The sequence below is a fragment of the Sus scrofa genome, chromosome 1 (genome assembly GCF_000003025.6).
Source record: "Sus scrofa isolate TJ Tabasco breed Duroc chromosome 1, Sscrofa11.1, whole genome shotgun sequence".
NCBI classification, from domain to species: domain Eukaryota; kingdom Metazoa; phylum Chordata; class Mammalia; order Artiodactyla; family Suidae; genus Sus; species Sus scrofa.
This window is the reverse complement of record NC_010443.5, coordinates 239,282,166-239,300,482: the sequence shown is the minus strand read 5'-3', so window position 1 is coordinate 239,300,482 and position 18,317 is coordinate 239,282,166. Positions and strand designations below refer to the sequence as shown.

General features: G+C 42.5%; 1 protein-coding gene across 4 annotated transcripts in view; it reads right to left on the bottom strand.

The window, feature by feature from the left end:
• Positions 1–14,855, bottom strand: part of TDRD7 (tudor domain containing 7) — an 82,931-nt gene extending 68,076 nt beyond the window's left edge. Inside the window, exon 1 of one of the 4 annotated variants that reach the window (XM_001924680.5) lies at positions 14,675–14,855. The gene's annotated coding sequence lies outside the window, so the exon portion shown is untranslated. The remainder of the gene's footprint in view (positions 1–14,674) is intronic. The other 3 variants (XM_013993678.2, XM_021066290.1, XM_013993677.2) reach the window with 3 other exon arrangements.

The window sequence follows — 18,317 nt, the reverse complement described above, 5'->3', positions numbered from 1 at the left end:
ACAAGATGGAATCAGCCAAGCAAGGAAGCAAAGGAGGCAGGGGTAGGGATGGGGAGAGGTGTCAGCCCCAAGTAGAAGAAAGAGAAAATTCGAAAGGTACAAAGGTGGCAGAGGATTCCAGGCAGGGAAGTGGCTGGATGTGAATGAACAGCCAAGACTCTAGGCTGAGGACTGAAAGGTGGAAAGAGGCAGACCCAGGAGAGATGGCTATCTTAGGCTAATACATTTGTATTTTGCCAAAAGCAATGGAAGGACTTTACATAGGAAAATAAAAGGATCAACTCTGCATTTTAGGAAGAACTACTACTCAGTGGTAGGGAAAATAAACCTGAAGGAGAAAGATAAATGAGTTGTAAGAACTGGAGAATACGAAGATCTGAAAATAGGGCCTTGGGAATAAACAAAAAAAGTCAATTTTAGAGGTAATTAGGAAGTGGAATCAACAGGAATTAACTGGTTTGAGTGATGAGAGAGGCCCCCAAATTTCTAGCTTAGAAGCATGGTGGACAGTAATGACCCACACTTAGGTGGGGAAGAGACAGGTTTGCAAGAGAAGAAGGGAGTGAAATCATTTTGGACACACGGAGGTTGGGCTGTTCTTCAGGCAGCCACGAAGATGTATTCACTACGAACTCAGGTCAGACATCTGAGCTGCTACTTATAGATGGGGTGGTCTTCAGCATATGTGTGGTATTTGGAGTCCAGAGAGTCAAAAATCAGGGTAATGATGGACTGCTATTGAAGCTGCCATTTAAGAGATGGGCAGAAGAAGAAGAACCTGCAAAAGGATAAGAAAAAGGGCCCAAAGAGACGGCAGTGGAAAGAGCAAAGTTCACAGTGTCACATAAACAAAAAGAAGAAAGAACCAAAAAGAATCCCATGTTCAAAAGTGTCATATGAAATAGAAAGGGCAACTTAGAGAAACAGTGAAAAGTGACTAATAAATTTTAGTACAAAGAAATCCATGGGGACCTTGGCTAAGGATTTTCATTGATCAATAACAGGCATTTTTTTCCAGATTCATATTGTCTTTGGACTAATGGTAAACAGAAGGAAGATACACTCAGAGACAGACAGCTAAGCAGCCAGGAAAAGTGAACTCAGTCTTTCACTGAAGGAAGGAGCAAGCCATGGACATCCTGTTAATTTTTTCTTCAATGGTGCTGTCCCATAGAACTTTCTTTTTTCTCCGGTTTAGAAAACAGAAAGGAGAAATGGCAGATAGCTGCAGCAATTTCCTCATTTGCCCAATTTAAAAGGGAGACAAAATGGCTCATTTGTGGGTGCTTTTGATTATAAATATGATACTCGAATGATAGCACAGTTTAAAATGGCAAACAACCTAAGTATGTATTATGTACTTCCCTTTACTAAATATTAACTCTTCCCAAATTGCCACCACCAGCACCAACACCATTTAATCAATACTATTAAATAGTCTAGGAAAGTCCTACACTAGGTCTATATTCTTATTCTATCTATAGATAGAAAGATACACATACAATACACATACTTATATTAAAATCTTCATTTAGGTGTAATTTACATAAAATAAAATTCACTCATCTTCTGTGTAGTGTTTACTGAGTGTTTATGTACACACACACACACACACATACACACACTCATGTAATCATCACCACAAGCAAGATCCAGACACTTATATCACAAAAATGTACACTCATGTGGTGTGTACAATATACGTAAAAGTAAAATGTACAACAGCAGCACAAAGAATGAGAGAAAGGAACTATAAGTATACCGTTGGAAGGTCCTTATACTACACATAAAGTAGTATAATATATTATTTGAAAGGAGAATGCAATAAAGAGATTATTATAAACCCACTACAAGTTAAGAGGTATAACTAATATTCTAGTTGTAAAGACAAAAAAGAATAAAAATTCAATCAAAAATCACATAGAAGTTAAAAAAAAGTTAAGTAGGAAAAAAAACCAGAAACAACAAAGAACGGATAGGGCAAACAGAAAACATTTAGCAAAACGACAGATTTAAAGTCAACCCTACCAACAATTATGTTAAGTATAAATGACTAAAATATCCCAATAAGAAGTTAAGGAGTTGGCAGAGTAGATATAAAAGCAATATTTATCTATGTACCATCTACAAGAAAACTATTTTAAATATAAATATATTATGTTAAAACTGAAATGCTAGAAAAAGATATATCATGAAAATATATGAGTATATTAATATCAGAACAAGGAACATTATCAAGAATAAAAAGGGGAGTTCCCATCGTGGCTTAGCCATTAACGAACCTGACTAGCATCCATGAGGACATGGGTTCGATCCCTGGCCTTGCTCAGTGGGTTAATGATTTGGTGCTGCCATGAGCTGTGGTGTAACCTATAGGGTGCAGGGGTGGCTCAGATCCCGCATTGCTGTGGCTGTGGTATAGGCCGGCGGCTACAGCTCCGACTGGACCCCTAGCTTGGGAACCTCCATATGCCGCAGGTGAGACCCTAAAAAGACAAAAAGACAAAAAACAAAACAAAACAAAAGAATAATGAGGGATACTACTCTTAATTAAAGAGCTATATATTATTTATCAGGAAGCTATATAATAATCCTAAGTGTGACTGCAACTGACATTAGAGTTTCAAAACACATGAATAAAGTTAATAACTAGAGATTTCAAAACGCTTGGCTCAGTAATTAGTAGAAGCAGTAAGCAAAAAAAATCAGTAAGGATACAGAGGAGCTGAGTAACATCATCGACCAAACTGACCTAACTGATATTTACAGAACACTCCATCCCAACAATAGCGGAATACACATTCTTTTCAAGAGCACACGGGACATCAACCAAGATAGAATATATTCTACTTAAGAACGGGAACAGGGCAAGAATGTCCCTTCTCTTCATTCCTATTCATTACCACACTGGAGGTCCTAGGTGGTGCAACACGGCTGATTTCAAAATTTCTATTAGTTGAAATGGTGCAGTATCGTTAACAGGACAGTACATCAATGGCACAGAATATATAGTCCAGAAATAGATCCACACATAAACAGTCAACAGATTTTTGAACAAGATGGCAAGGAAATTCAATGGAGAAGGTTCAATAAATAGTACTGGAACACTAGTCATCCATACATGAAAAATGAACCTCATATTAGACACAAGAATTAAATTAAAATGAATCATTTAGGTACCAAATGACAAAGTTAATATTGTAAATTTCTAGAGCACACACAGGAATAAATCTTTATGAACTTGGATAGGCAAAGAATTTTTAGAGCCATGGAAGAAAAAAACTGATAAACTAGATCTCAGCTAAATTTAAAATTTCTGCTCTTCTAAAGACTGTTAAGAAAATGAAAAGACAAATCACAGACTGAGAGAAAATATTTTCATGACATACCTTGTAAAGGACTGGTAACTAGCATATATAAACAATACACAAAGTTCAACAGTAAAAAACCAAAGGGCCCAATTAAAAATGTGCAAAACATCTGAAAACATACTTCACTAGCGTAGAGATGTAGATAGCCAAAAACACAATAAAAGATACTCAACAGCATTACTCACTTCCTAATGATATTAAAATGCATATTAAATCCACGATGAGCTATCACTACACACCTATTAGAATAGCATAAACTTTTTAAAAACTCCGACAATATGACGTGCTGATGAGAATGCAGAGCAATGAGAAGTCTCATACATTTCTGGAGGGCATGCAAAACGGTACTTAGAAGAGTCTGGCCATTTCTTATGAAGTAAAGTATACACTTAATGATATAATCAAACAAGCCCATTCCCACATAATTACCCAAGACAAATGATAACATAGCCACACAAAAATCTGTACTTCAGTGTTTATAGTAGCATATTCATAATTACTATAGACTGTAAGCAATCTAATTGTCTATCAACAAGTGAATAGATACATAAATGCAGTACAGATAGTGGAATAATAGTAGACAATAAAAGGGAACAACTATTGATACAGAAAACCATATGAATGATTCTCATGGTATACTAAATAAAAGAATCCAGATAAAAGGCTATATACTGTATTATTCTACTTATTAACATCTTGGAAAAGGCAAACTATAGGCACAATTACATCAGTGGTTGCCAAGGACTGGGGGATGACCCCAAAGAGGGCACAAGACAATTTTGGGGGTAATGGAAACACTCATGCAACTGTCTAAGTTTGTCAAAATCCATAGAACTGTAAACTAAAAAAAAAAAAAAAGTACCTTTTACTATACATAAAGCAGATCTCAAAAAACCTGAGAAAAAGTTCCTTCAAGTCGTGCTGTTTTGCAGTCAACTCTTTCCCCATCACACATACATTGGCCTGGCTCCAATTTGTCCAGTGATTGGCTTTCTGTCACTACAGATTGACTAGTGTTCCTGAGTCTCAGTTACCTGCAGTTCATTCCTTTTTACTGTACGAATATACCACAGGTTTTTTTCGTTTTTTTTTTGTTTGTTTGTTTGGCTGGGTTTTAGGGCCACACCCGTGGCATATGGAAGTTCCCAGGCTGGTGGTGGAATCAGAGCTATAGCTGCCGGCCTATGCCACAGCCACAGCAACATGGGATCCGAGCTGCATCTGCAACCTACACCACAGCTCACGGCAATGCTGGATCCTTAACCCACTGAGTAAGGCCAGGGATCGAACTTCCATCCTCATGGATACTAGTGGGGTTATTAACCAGCTGAGCCACAACAGGAGCTCCCTACCATAATTTTTGTTTATCCACTCAAATGCTGATAGACATACAGGGTGCTGCCAACTCTGGGGTACTCAAAATAAAGCTGCTTTGCAAAGACATATGTTTTACTTTCTCTTCTGTAAATTCTGAGAGTTGGGTTTTCTGAAAATTTAATATCCATAATAAGTGTGGAAGCAAAGTATTATTCTCATTCTGTAGATGAGAAATCCAAAGCTAAGAGATGCTAAATAACCAACATATCACATGTATGGAAGCCAGGATTTTAGTCCTGGTCTATTAGATGCCAAAGCCCGCATCCTTTCTATCATATTGCCCTGATGGGTACTGAAAAAAAAAGTCAAAACCCTAAAGATTGAACAGCAGGAGATAAGACAGTCAAGAAAGACTATAAAGCAAAGTGAAGAAGAGAAAAGAAGAGTGGTGTGAAATTTACAGTAGACTCAGCCTGCTCACAGGTACGGTAGGTTCCCAAGTCAATGGACAACTAGAGACAGACACTCTAAAGACTGACTAAAAACTCATGGCATTACCCCGATGTCCATCTATATTTTGAGTAGGCTGGGGAGAAGGAAAGAAAGGATGGCCTTTCTTTGGGATCTATATTTTAAGGCTGAGAGATGTTAAATCTAAAGTACGAGTTTTAGGAGTTCCCATTGTGGCACAGTGGAAATGAATCCAACTAGGAACCATGAGGTTGTGGGTTCGATCCCTAGCCTTGCTCGGTGGGTTAAGGATCTGGTGTGGCCATGCGCTGTGGTGTAGGTCGCAAACGTGGCTCGGATCTGGCCTTGCTGTGGCTGTGGCATAGACTGTCGGCTACAGCTCCAATTTGACCCCTAGCCTGGAACCTCCATATGCATGGGTGTTGCCCTAAAAAGGTAAAATTAATTAATTAATTAATTAAGTATGAGTTTTAGCTCTTAGATAGTAAAATCCTGATTACAAGAGAAATGCTTTGCTTTACGGCGCTTCGTGATTCAGCAGCCAAAGATCACTGAACTTTTACTACACAGTTATTTCCTCAAGTTATGAAAACCATAGGAGGCTGGCCGAGTTTTAATCTGCATGAGGAGAGACTAAAGAGTGGAGAAACTTCCCTGTGCCAAGCCTCCCCAACTTTCTCTCTCTGACCTCCACCTGTCCTACCCATGTCCTCTCTCCCTTTCTACAAACCCAACCCCTCCCACCTACTCATCTAGAGCAAAACTAGACTTTGCCTCTTTGTACACCTGCACATCAAGGAGACCTTGACTGTGAGTTACATACACCTGTGTGTAGGTGGTCAGTACCCATGCAGGAATATACCCACTTGGGGTATACCTGGGATACTGGATGAAACCAGACTGCTTAGCCTACCTGGCTCCTCCCCTTGAAATTGCCCTGCCAGAGTTTCAGAATGAAGCACCTACGCTTCACCTGAAGAAGGGAGTTTCTACAGCCTCCTCTTCCCCTTCTTTTTGGAAAGAGCATCTGCTCCATTCCTACCTCCCCAATGAGGTCTAACTTTCCCCTGCTACTTAGGGGGTAGACAGCAATCACTAATTTGGAGGGCGGGGACTGCTAGTAAATGCATTCTACTCACTAATGGAAATTCTATGACTAAAATTCAACAGAACTTCAGTATGATGCTGGTTTGAAACGACAGGTCTGACCCCATCTTAGAAGCTAACCAGAGGCTTCTTCTACTGGTTGCCCTCTATGGAAGACAGCTCCCTCCACCCTAAGGAGAACAATTTCTGACCACTTTCTCTGAAATGTCCCCATCTATCTTCCTTACTTCTGTTCTGAAACAGCTGCCAGCAGGGATCTCCCAAATGTGCCACTTAACACATATTGGGGTGGGGGAGAGGGTCGCACCCCCCCCAACTCCCGCACAGGGCCTAACTGTCAGAGTATAGTGAAAGCTGAAGGCTCTGCCCAATGCTTGCTTCCTTTATCCCACCCTTTTTAAATGGGTTTTCTTCTTCTTTGGGGATCTAGATTCTGTCGAGAGACAGTGGTCTTCTGGCCTCTCTCCTAATTATCCTGTCCCTCTTTCCTAAGACTCTCAGCTATATTCCATGTAGACACAAACAAGGTATGTATGAACAGTGAGCAACTGATGATAAAGTTAAATAAATACAAAAACCAGTGCTAATCTATGTGGCACACAAGTGCTCACCCTTGTTTTTCACCTCTTTCACCTGCCAAACCTCACGTTTGCCTATCTTTGTTTCTTGGCCATTGTTAGGCTGTTTTTTTCTGAGTGACACTTAGCAACCTGACCTGAGAGACGCTCCCACCACACACATAACCTCTTAGTTTCACTCTCTTTAATGCACATATGATCATAATTACAACCCGGAGAAGTTTATTATTTCTTTGAAGAGTAAAGTTGCTGACAAGTGACAATGCGATCTGAGGGAGAGATGGGGGATAGCAGAAGAGCGTGCCCACATCTCCTCTTCTCACTCATGTTCCCCAAGTTCAATACCACTATGCAAATTTTATTTTCCGGGGACAAACCCCTTTTCTTGGGCTTTGATCTTCTTATCCGTAAGATGCAGGGGTTCTGCATTAGTGCTTCTGAACCACCCCTGCCCTCCCCGCACCACTAAGTGATACATGAAGATGAACAGGGCTGCCCCACTCCTCACCACCTGCACGTGATCACCCTAGTCCATGCTAACAGCACTGCTTGCGTGCTCTTGTCTGGACTGAGGCAACTGCCTCCGAGCTGATCTCCGCTTCCACTTCACCTCCTAGAATCTATTCTCCATGTCACAGCCAGAATGATCCTTTTACATCATAAACATCTCACACCATTCCTCTGCTAAAAACCCTCTAAGAGCTTCCTATCTGACTCAGACTAAAGGCTGAAATCAACAACCTAAATGTCCATCGACAGATGAATGGATTAAGAAGATGTGGTACATACACATGATAGAATACTACACAGCCATAAAAAAGAACAAAATAATGTCCTATGCAGCAACACGGACGGAATTAGAGACTCTCATACTAAGTAAAGTAAGTCAGAAAGACAAATACCATATGATATCACTTATATCTGGAGTCTAATATACGGCACAAATGAACCTTTCCACAGAAAAGAAAATCATGGACTTGGAGAACAGACTTGTGGTTGCCAAGGCGGAGGGGAAGGGAGTGGGATGGACTGGGAGTCTGGGGTTAATAGATGCAAACTATTCCATTTGCAGTGGATAAGCAATGAGATCCTGCTGTACAGCACAGGGAACTATGTCTAGTCACTTGTGATGGAACATGATGGAGGATAATGTGAGAAAAAGAGAGTGTGTGTGTGTGTGTGTGTGTGTGTGTGACCTGTACAGTAGAAAACTGACAGAATACTGTAAACCAACTATAATGGAAAAAATAAATAAAGGCTAAAGTCTTCCAAGGGGCCAGCAGGGTGCTATATAGCCCGTGCCCGCCCCACTTCTATGACCTCAACTCCTCCCACATTCCTTCCCTCACTCCACTCCACCCAGACTGGCCTCCCTGCTTTTGCTTCTGCACCTGCCAGTCCCTTTGGCTGGAAAACCCCGGCCCCAGCGTCCACACGGCTCAATGTCTCACCTTCCTCAGGTACTTGCTCATGTGTCAGCTTCTCAGTAAGGCCACCCTATTGAAAACCAGAATTGTTCTGCCAGCTGCCCAGTACTCCCTCTACCCCTCCCCAGCCTTATCTTATTGCTTAGCGCTTACACCATCCAACATTCTTTATTTAATTTTACAGTCTGTCTCCCTGACCTGAGGGTAAGTTCCACGTAAGCAGGGATGTGGATAGGTTTTTTTCACTGCTAAATCCTAGTGCCCAGCTCACAACAAGAGCTCAATAAATACTGAATGAATAAATGAGAAACTCTCTCTCCATCTACCTACACCACACCTTTTCTCTCCTACCATTTAAAATAACGGCATAGTACATGTGAGTTATTATAGGAATAATCTTAAATGTAATTTATTGAACAATTACTTGCAAATTCCAATGATTGTTATAAACTGACTGAGACAGCCTTATGTCACCAAGCTGGAACTGAAATCCATCACATAGACTATTTCTGGGCCTTTCCCCTCTGAGCCTGAGTTCTCAACTGAACAGACTCAGGTCAGGGCAACAGTGTCACTGCAAGAAGTCCACACACACCGACAGGTAAGCAAGCACTGCCTGAATATTGCATCTCATACTTTAAAACAGTGTGCGGATACCGCCGAGATTCACAGACATGAACTGATACTGAATTCTAACAGATTTTGGTAATTAGATATTGTTATTGATCAATGGACAAGGACAACCATTCATATGTGAGGTTTCACAAAGTTTTTAAAAAAAAAAAAAAAAAGGACCCAATGCTTGAAAAGACTGGGAAGCAATGTCCACCACATGAATCTTAATCATCCCTCCCTCTCCCCCTTCTAAAGTATGCTATTTTCATGAAATACTGTAATTCTCTGTTTGTAAACAACTTTTGGAGGGAAGGGTCACCCGCGGACTGTAAGAATGAGAATCGCAAAGCTGGTGAAAAGTAGATAAGCACAGTAAAACCTGGGAGAGTAAATGCGCATCTGGTTCAGGTATATGTCTTACTCTCATGCTTGTCAATTTCTTCCAGTTGCATCTCAAAGTCCTACATGAGTAATATCACTTCAGGCAGTGAACAGAAGGAATGTTACAACTACAGCTATTAAAAAAATCATTATTATTTTCTAATCTACTAGATGGCTTTAAAATGTTCTAAACTTTGTTAATTCCTTGGCTATCACGGCATTTTTTTTTTTTTTGAGATTTTTCTGAAGACGGCAGTTATACTTAAGAACTTTTGTAAAAAGTATACATAAACTTTCCTCTAATGATAAAAAATCAAATTATCTTCGACATCATCCAGTAGAAGCACCAAAGGAAACTTATCACAGGAATTTCAACTATTAGTGAAGTGCCTCGACCGCAACCCTTTCAGCATCCCCCACGTCCAAAAAATTACGTTTGAAAGTTTCTCCAAAGTAGGTCCCAAATGTCTTAAACTGCCATTTTGCTCTTTCAACTTTCCCCTTCATTTCTACTCTCTAAAAGTACTGTGATAAATACAATTCAGAGTTTGAGAGCCTTCAGGTTAATGCTTTTATTTCAAGAATGTTATGCAAGCCCTGGTGACCACAAGTTAGGTGAGGCTGGGTGAGATAAGGTTGGCCTTCTCTGTTTTAGACCATGAGTTCTCAGGCTAACCTTCTTAAGGATTTCCCTAGAAGATACAGGGGCTGCTGGCGCTGAGTCAGAATCCTAAACAGCAGAGTAAAGTGGAGGTGAGTCTGGGGACTTATTTAATCAGAATTCTTTTGATTTCAAAAACTGGCCAAGGTCAGCTAGCAATGACCTCAGTCAAGGAAGAAGAAACCAGCTACAATGGACTGCACTTGACTTTCATGTCCTTCCTCTCACTCGTTTTCCTCCTCCTTTCTCTGCCTCTCTTTCTGAATGACAAGCATCAGAAATAGCTGGAAGTGCTTAGCACAATACTTGGCTTTTGGAAGTTAGGTTTTCCTCAAGGCATGGTACAGATGGGAAACTGTCTATGAATATATGCATTACGTGGCTAAGAGTGCAATGAACGGGGCATTGGTGAAAGGCATCAAATTTGAAATATCAGCATTGCCCCAGGTTTTCTTGCTTGCCTTGTTAACCTACTTGACCTGGCAAACTTAAAAAAGGCCACTGGATCTTCTCCAAGATGTCTCACCTAACTAGTAGGCAAAAGTCACTTAACTACTTTTGCAAAGGGTCTTGGGGCAGAGGCTCCCTGCAGACTGTACTCCCAGTGTCCACGGACACTGTATGGCAGCACAGGCCAGTGGGGCCAGCCTCAAAGGAGGCTGAGGCACACAGAATGCTAGTGGGCCCCTTCACACCATCTCCTCCAAACTGCTCAGTTTAAAAATGACAAAACAAAAACAACCCCACACCTGAGGTCCAGGGTAATTATTCCAGGCCTTCTTTTATGGCCAGAACCACAAGACCCCCAGTCTTCCGGCTCCCAGACTTAAGGCTTCCTTTCAGACACTCCAATGTATAGAGTTGGCTTCTGAACACAAGTTCGACTTGGGGGACACAGGGAACAGCCCTGGGGCATTCTTAGTGACTAGTACTTCAAGGGACCTTAAACGGGCATCTGCCACACAGTGTGATTTAAGGATGCGGCACCCAAATCCAAAAGACCTGTCAACTGCTGCAAAAATCCAATCCTTTTATACTGTTCCTTTTCTATTTTGCTACACAATTAATCACGAGTGCCCCCAAATGTTAATGAAGTACAAAAAGTGGGGCAAGGAATAGGGGAAAGTAATGACAACCTGCAGGAAAGCAAGGTTTAAACAATGTGAACAGCCTAAAATAATTTTCACACTCAAAACTGAAGTTTGCAAATGCACAACATTTCTAACACACCTGACCCTGAAAAGGGTTCTGGGAGAGTCTTATTCTGAAGAGCCAGGTTTGGTGTCCTCTAGATACCTGCTTTTACCACTGGCTCGTCCTCCCTGGCTCAGTCATGTGCATGTGATGTGCTTCCTGAAGCTGGAGCTTCCTCCCTCCTGAGGCCCAGAGACCTTTAGCCAAGCTGATCTCCCTCCCATCTGTGCTCTCTCCGCTCAGCTTCTCTTTTCTCAACTATTTCCAGCTGCATTATTTGGCTCATCTTCCCCATTGCACTTTTCGTGTTATAAATTCGATTTGAAGAGTGGCACTAAAAGCCCAAATAAATCGGAAGAATTGTTAGGGTAAACTGAAATCACCATGCAATCTCTCTTACCTTCTTTAGTCAGCTACTCAATTTTTATTATTCCCTTAAGGCACATACTTCTGGTAAATGGCTGCCCTTCTCCATGCAGACACTATCTGTAGCACTAAGCCAGGCCCCTAAAACCCAGAATGTCTGTGCTGAAAAGATTTTAGGCATCCTCCAGTCTATCCCAAATCCCTCATTACAAAAAATCAATAAACTGAGCCTCAGAGAGGTAAAGTTTTGGTGATTTCTCACCTTGCAACAGTTTAATATATTATCTTTTCTTTCCAACTGTAGTCTATTTGTTACACCTGAATTATTCCTTTATCAATTCTTCTTAAAAAGAAAGATAGTTATTAATGCCCTCGGGTAGTGATATTCTCCCTCAGGGTAACTTCAGAGAGCTGTTTCCTATTCTTTTTTTTTTTTTTTTTTTGTCTTTTTGCCATTTCTTGGGCCGCTCCCAAGGCATATGGAAGTTCCCAGGCTAGGGTCTAATCGGAGCTATAGCCAACGGCCTCTGCCAAAGCCACAGCAACTCGGGATCCGAGCCGCTTCTGCAACCTACACCACAGCTCACGGCAACGCCGGATCCTTAACCCACTGAGCAAGGCCAGGGGTCAAACCCGCAACCTCATGGTTCCTAGTCGGATTCATTAACCACTAAGCCACGACGGGAACTCCTTCCTTTTTTTTATTATTGTAATTTCAACCTCCAAATTATACATGCATTACTAATTACACAGTATGAATAAATAAGGGCTTTCCATAAATCTACAGGCCAGAGGAAAAAACCCTGAGATCGTAAGTGGCTTAGTTAGGAGTTTGGGTCTTAATGCCAGTTCTGATTCTAATTAGGTGTGACTCTGAGCAAGTCTCTAAGTCACTTTTTTCATATGGAAGAAAAAGAGGATGGACAAGATCCACAGTTTCCAACTTTCCCTGGTTTTCCTTCAAGGGCAAAATAGGGTCCAAAGATCTGATGGAAATCATGGGTGTGCTTCCTGTTGACAAAGCAGCAGAGCTAAAATACTGAGTTTACTCTGGGGTCACGTTGAGTGTCTTGTGCCGATCAGAAGCATTAACTGCCATACATCCTCACACATATTTTCAGTTAAAAATGACAAACTGCCTTTAAATTGTTTGTATAAAAGGCAATATTTTGTAAAAAACTGGCCCAATAGGGGAAATAATGAAAAGAATGAAGCTTCTAAAAACACAAAGGCAGGAGCAGGGAGGAGAAAGGTAGTTTTCCATCAAGAAAGAAAAAAACCAATTCACATAGATATGAAATGAGATTTCACTCCAAGCACCAAGGAACCTCTGTCCGTTTTGTATGTATCTGCTGACCCTGAAGCTTTGCCCAGAAGCAAAGCATTCATTCTATGTCAAATCTCGGTTCTCAGAAATAGCACTTGCTCACAGAGTCAGCACTTAAGAGTTGGATTCTATTTTTCCTTTACATTCATATGAAGTCTCTAACTAGACTGTACTGCACTGAGAACTTAAAGAGACATCCTTCAAAGAGTTAAATCTCTAGGTACAAAATACAATAGTTCATTCAGCCATGTTCAACTAGGACACTTAAAAGGGCATTAGCAGGGATTACATTTCATTTCCAATCTACAGGGGCTGTAATCTGAAGGCACCACCAAGTGCTACTTCACAGTCTCACTATGTTTCTCTAGCACACAGGGAGGCTGTGGGCTGGCAAAGGGCCCTGGACGGGAGGCACAGGGGATGTAGGTTCTACCCCGGTTGGCTCCACAGCCATTTCCCGCACCAGCACAGTTCATGATGCTCCCTGAATGGCAGTTGAGTGAACGTGCAGAAACCTCCACCATGGTCCAATTTATATGATAGACAGAACTTAAAGTTATGTCCCTGCCTCCAAGAGAGTGAAACACAATTATGTAAAATATGGGAAGTCTGGTGGAAGGAAAAGAGTTAACACTTCTTTATTACTATGAGTCAAAGGGACTACAGTAGTTATTTCACAAAAGCCTTGCAAAGTTAAGTATTTCCAATTGATAAACAGAAAGCCAGGCTCAAAAACACTATGTAATTTGTTCAATTTACACAATTACGAAGTGGAGAAGCCCAGAAGCCAAGTCTGCAAAGCTCCCACTATGCACAGTATGCAACACCAGCACATCAAAGCAGATGGGGAATAGGGACTTGGGTCTAATTTTCACTTCGGTCATTAAATTGTCATCTATCACAAGGCAGGGCACTTTTCAGCAAATTTTCCACCTGCACGAAAGTGGGGAAGGAGGGATGACCCAGATCAGTGGTATTTTTGTTTTCGTTTTGTAGGGTGGCTTTCGGGAATCTTTGGGGCCAAGACGTTTTCTAACATCGCTGTTTCCCTTTCCAGTTCTTTGAAATTGTTTGGGAGTGAGTGGTGCCCTTGGTTATGTATGGAAATGTACTGCACCTACCCCCTCAAGGAGATCTGAGCAGAACAGTCATGCGGGCTCCGAGCCCTTAAACTGAGGCTGAGAACCTGACCCTGTTGGGGGTTCTGGCGAAAGTAAAGAGACAACTCACTCTTGGATTCATATTTCCCTCCTTACTTGGTGCTCTGTACCCACCAGGTGCTCGCGGTTTAAGAGAAGCGGATAGTTATTTGTGTCCTACATTACTTAAGCGGCTTGCAGGGCTGGTCTGTAAAGAGAGGTCCGTGCCTTTAAGGAACTTAAAGTTCACGGTGTAAAATACGGGAGTTCAATAGCCAGGGGGCCCGGCTATCCCTTGCTCCAAGCGGGCGGCTGGGGGCCCCTGCGCCGGTACCAGGAACCACTTCCTGGTCATCATCTCCCGCCCCCTGTCCACACCCCCCTGCTGCATTTCCCCACTGCACTGAGTTTCCCAGGCGTCAGGGGTCCGTCCGACTCCCCAGGGGTGAACGCCCAGACAGCCCCGAGCGGTCGGGGGAGGGGTCCCATCAAAGATTTACAACACAACGCTCTGGAACTCCAACTCCCTGGAGCCCAGCCCGCTTTCCTGGGTGGAGACCGGGGCATCCTCTGCGGCTGCAGGGAAGAGGCCCGGGGTCCATTCGAGTCCCGCTCGGGCCACTGTTCCGCTAGCGACCCAGGTGCGTTGTGCCAGCCTGAAACCTCGCCAAACCTCGCCCGGCACCTGTCGTTTCTGCAGCCGGCGGGACCTGCGCTCACCTCGTTCTGGGGGCCTGCGGCCCGTCCCCGCGCCTCTGGGCCCGGCTCTCGCCGCCGTCTCCGCCAGGGCCACAGCCGCAGCCACCGCCCACTTTCGGTTTCCCCAGCACGGCCGGAGCCGCCGCTGCCGCCGCCGCCGCCGCCGCGGCTCGGGAATCACCTCAAGCCCCCGCCCCGCCCTGCTCGGCCCCGCCCCGCTCCGCCCCTCCCCGAGGGCAGCCCGGCTTCGGCTCTGCGCACGCGCGGGCACCCCGGCCGCGTCCGCCCACGCCGGCGTCCGCGCGTGGGAAGGGAAACCGACGCCGCCTAGCGGTTTCTGCGCGTGCCCACGCACGGGCCGTCGGCGGAAGACGACGGCAGGGCGGGCGCAGGAGCGCCTCCACGTGGACGATGCAAGAACGGGCGGGCCGGGAAGACCCGGGACCCAGCCCACTTCACCAGCACATGTGTGCGCCTGCTATTGCATTCGCGTACCCGTCAGATGTCTCATTCAGCTCTCGCTCAGTCTTTTCTTCGTTTCTGGGGCAGTTACTTTTTATTCTCTCAGACACCCACCTGGTCCGCTCATTTCCTTTCGGTCTTTTCTCAAGGGTTACCCTTTCGAGGAGGAGCCACCTTCTCAAAAATGTCTTCTCCTTCGCTAACATTCCCTGTCCCAACGCCTTCTCACCTTTCTCTCTCCTTAGCACCCGGGTAGCACACTCTATGTGTTTTACTTACCTTTTCGTTGTCTACTGTCCTCCTCAGATTAAAACTCTATGAGCTCAGGGATCTTTGTTTTGTTCCGTAATCTATTCCCAGAACCAAGAATAGTCCCTGGCACAGGGTAGGCTGACATAAACATTTCTCAAATTCATTTATTCATTCATTTGTTATAAAATTACTGAACACCTAGTATTCACTTTTTTTTCTGCACATTAATTCTACCAACATTTATTGGGCATATTGGTTTGTATTCCTTAAACCAACTATAAACACTTTGCTGCATTCATTCTATATGCCTTTACTGAGGGCCTACTATTTATTCAAACAGTATTTTTTACAGCTTTATTAAAGTATAATTGACATGCTACCCATGTTTAAAATGTACACTATGATGTTTTGACATGTGTATACAGCTGTGAAACTAGCACTGCTGTAAAAATAATGAACATATCTGTCTCCCCAAAAGAGTTTTCTCATGCACGTTTATAATCCTCACCTCATGTGCCTCTGTCCCTTGCCTTATCAACTGCAGCTTTGTTTTCTGTAGCTATAGATTAGTTTGTTTTTTCTAGAATTTTATATAAACAGAATCATATATGTGCTGTCTTTTTTGGGGGGGGGGGAATCCAGCCTCTTTCACTCAGCAGAAGCATGTTGAGATTCATCCATATTGCTGTGTGCACCAAGAGTTCAAGTCTTTTCATTTCTGAGTAGTATTCCATTGTATGGGTGTATGAAACCTACCATATGACCCAGCTATTCCATTCCCAGCATTTACCCAAGGGAAATGAAAACATACGTCCACATAATGACCTGGACAAGAATATTCATAGCAGTTTTGTTTGTAACAGCCAAACAGGAGAATAACACAGACCTCCATCAGTAGGCGAATGGACATTTGTATATTTGTACATACAACTACCCTGTACAGAACAACTGCTATTAATAGAGTGCCTACTATGTTAAGGCACAAGCCTGTGCTTGAGGAGCTTTAGATTCAGTGAAAAGAGGTAGTGGGCAATGAAGATGGAGATTGGAAACAGACTCTGGAAGGCCTGATAGCCATGCTTAGGAGTTTGGGCTTTTTTTCAAAGGCAATGGGAAACCGTTCAACGTCTTCTCTGAACACTGCTCTCTTTTTTATGCCCACATCTAGTCCCTGACTAAATCTGCCCAAATGTCTCTCCTTGGCAATTTTTTCATCCCCACTGCTGTATTTCAGTCTATTTCAGATATCTCTTTTCCTTCTCTCCCCTCCATTCTGCTCCAAACACTGCATTGGACTTAATAAACCTAATACACAACCAGATTCAATTTGGACTCTGCAGTGCTCATACATCCCCTGGCTTCACATTTAAGATTGGAAAGATGTAAAAAGCGGCTCCCAATTGAAAGATGGCCGGTTGGAGTAGGAAATTAGGACAAACTCCCAAGTCCAATATGTAAAATAAATCATGAAATGATGTGAGTTGACCCCAAGTCTGAGGCCCTTGCAAAAGGAGTCCATGTTTGGACTGGCCTATCTATAAGGATAAATGATGCTCTGCAGTAAGTTTTTTTAAAAATCAGTTGCATTGATTAATAGTTTACATATAATAAATATTTTAAGTGTACAGGTTAATGAATTTGACAAATGTATTCAATCATGTGTCCACCACCACAATGGAACCATTGAACTAATCCATTGTTTCAAAAAGATCCCTCCTGCCTCTTTACAGTTAATTCCCCCCTACCATCTCCAGCCCCCAGCAACCACTAATCTGATTTCCGTCACCATAGCTTTGCTTTTTTGAAAATGTCACGTGGACAATACGCAGTTCTTTGTATCTGGCTTCTTTCCCTTAGCATGGTGCTTTTGAGAATCTCCAGGTTGTCACGTGTATCAGTAGTATATTCCTTTCCATTGCTGAGTAGTGTGACATCATATATATGGATACGTCATGATTTGTTTATCTATCACATTTGATATACATTTGTGTTGTTTCCAGTTTGGGGCTATTCTGAAAAACTGCTATAACAATCACATGCAGGGCTTTGGTCATATGCTTTTCTTGCATAATGACTTAGGAATAGAATTGGTAGTTGTAGGATAAGTATATGTCTGACTTTAGAAGAAACCGTCAAATTGTTCTCTAAAGTGACTTCATCATTTTGGATTCCCCTTCTTCTTTCTACCTTCTAGCAATGTGTGAGCCTTGCAGTTGTTCCAAATCCCCTCCAATATTTGGAATTATCAGTCTTTTTAGTTTTAGCTATTCCAGTGGATGTATAAAGATATCACAATGAGATTCTAATTTGCATTCCACATACCTAACAACATTGAGCATTTTTTCAAGTGCTTATCGGCCCTTCACGTATGCTCTTGGTGAAGTGTCCATTCTGGAGGTAGATTTTTGGCTAAGACATCAGGAGGTTCTCAGAAGTCCTTGGGTATCTGACACAGCAAGAACAGGCTAGGAAGTTATTTTTATATTCTTTGGGAATGGTCCAAGGCCCAGGGAGTTCAAGAATCTAATTACAACCCCACACCCTGGGTATAATTGGATTTCAGTGGAATTAAGGGACATCAGAGATGACATAAATTGGTTACTACTTAAATGCAATGGTTCTTACCATTTTGTGGGGAAGGAAGTTCAGAATATGAGAGAGCAACACACAGATACAAAATTTGGCATATGATTTCAGAGAGGTTTTGGGGTCCATGAAGTCCCACTACAAACCCACGTTAAACACTTCCTTAGATGAAGGCATATGTTGTGGGGCTGTAAAGTAGAATTTTCAGAATGGAAATTGGGACATGGTTGCTAACTCCCCTTGATGCTAAGTGGTGCTTGCTGAACCAAGAAAAGGAAGAAAGGGCAGGCAGAGATTCAATTGAATCTCACCAGATGGATGTCTTGGTGTCTGCAATACAGCAAAAGAAAGAGACATCTTCATT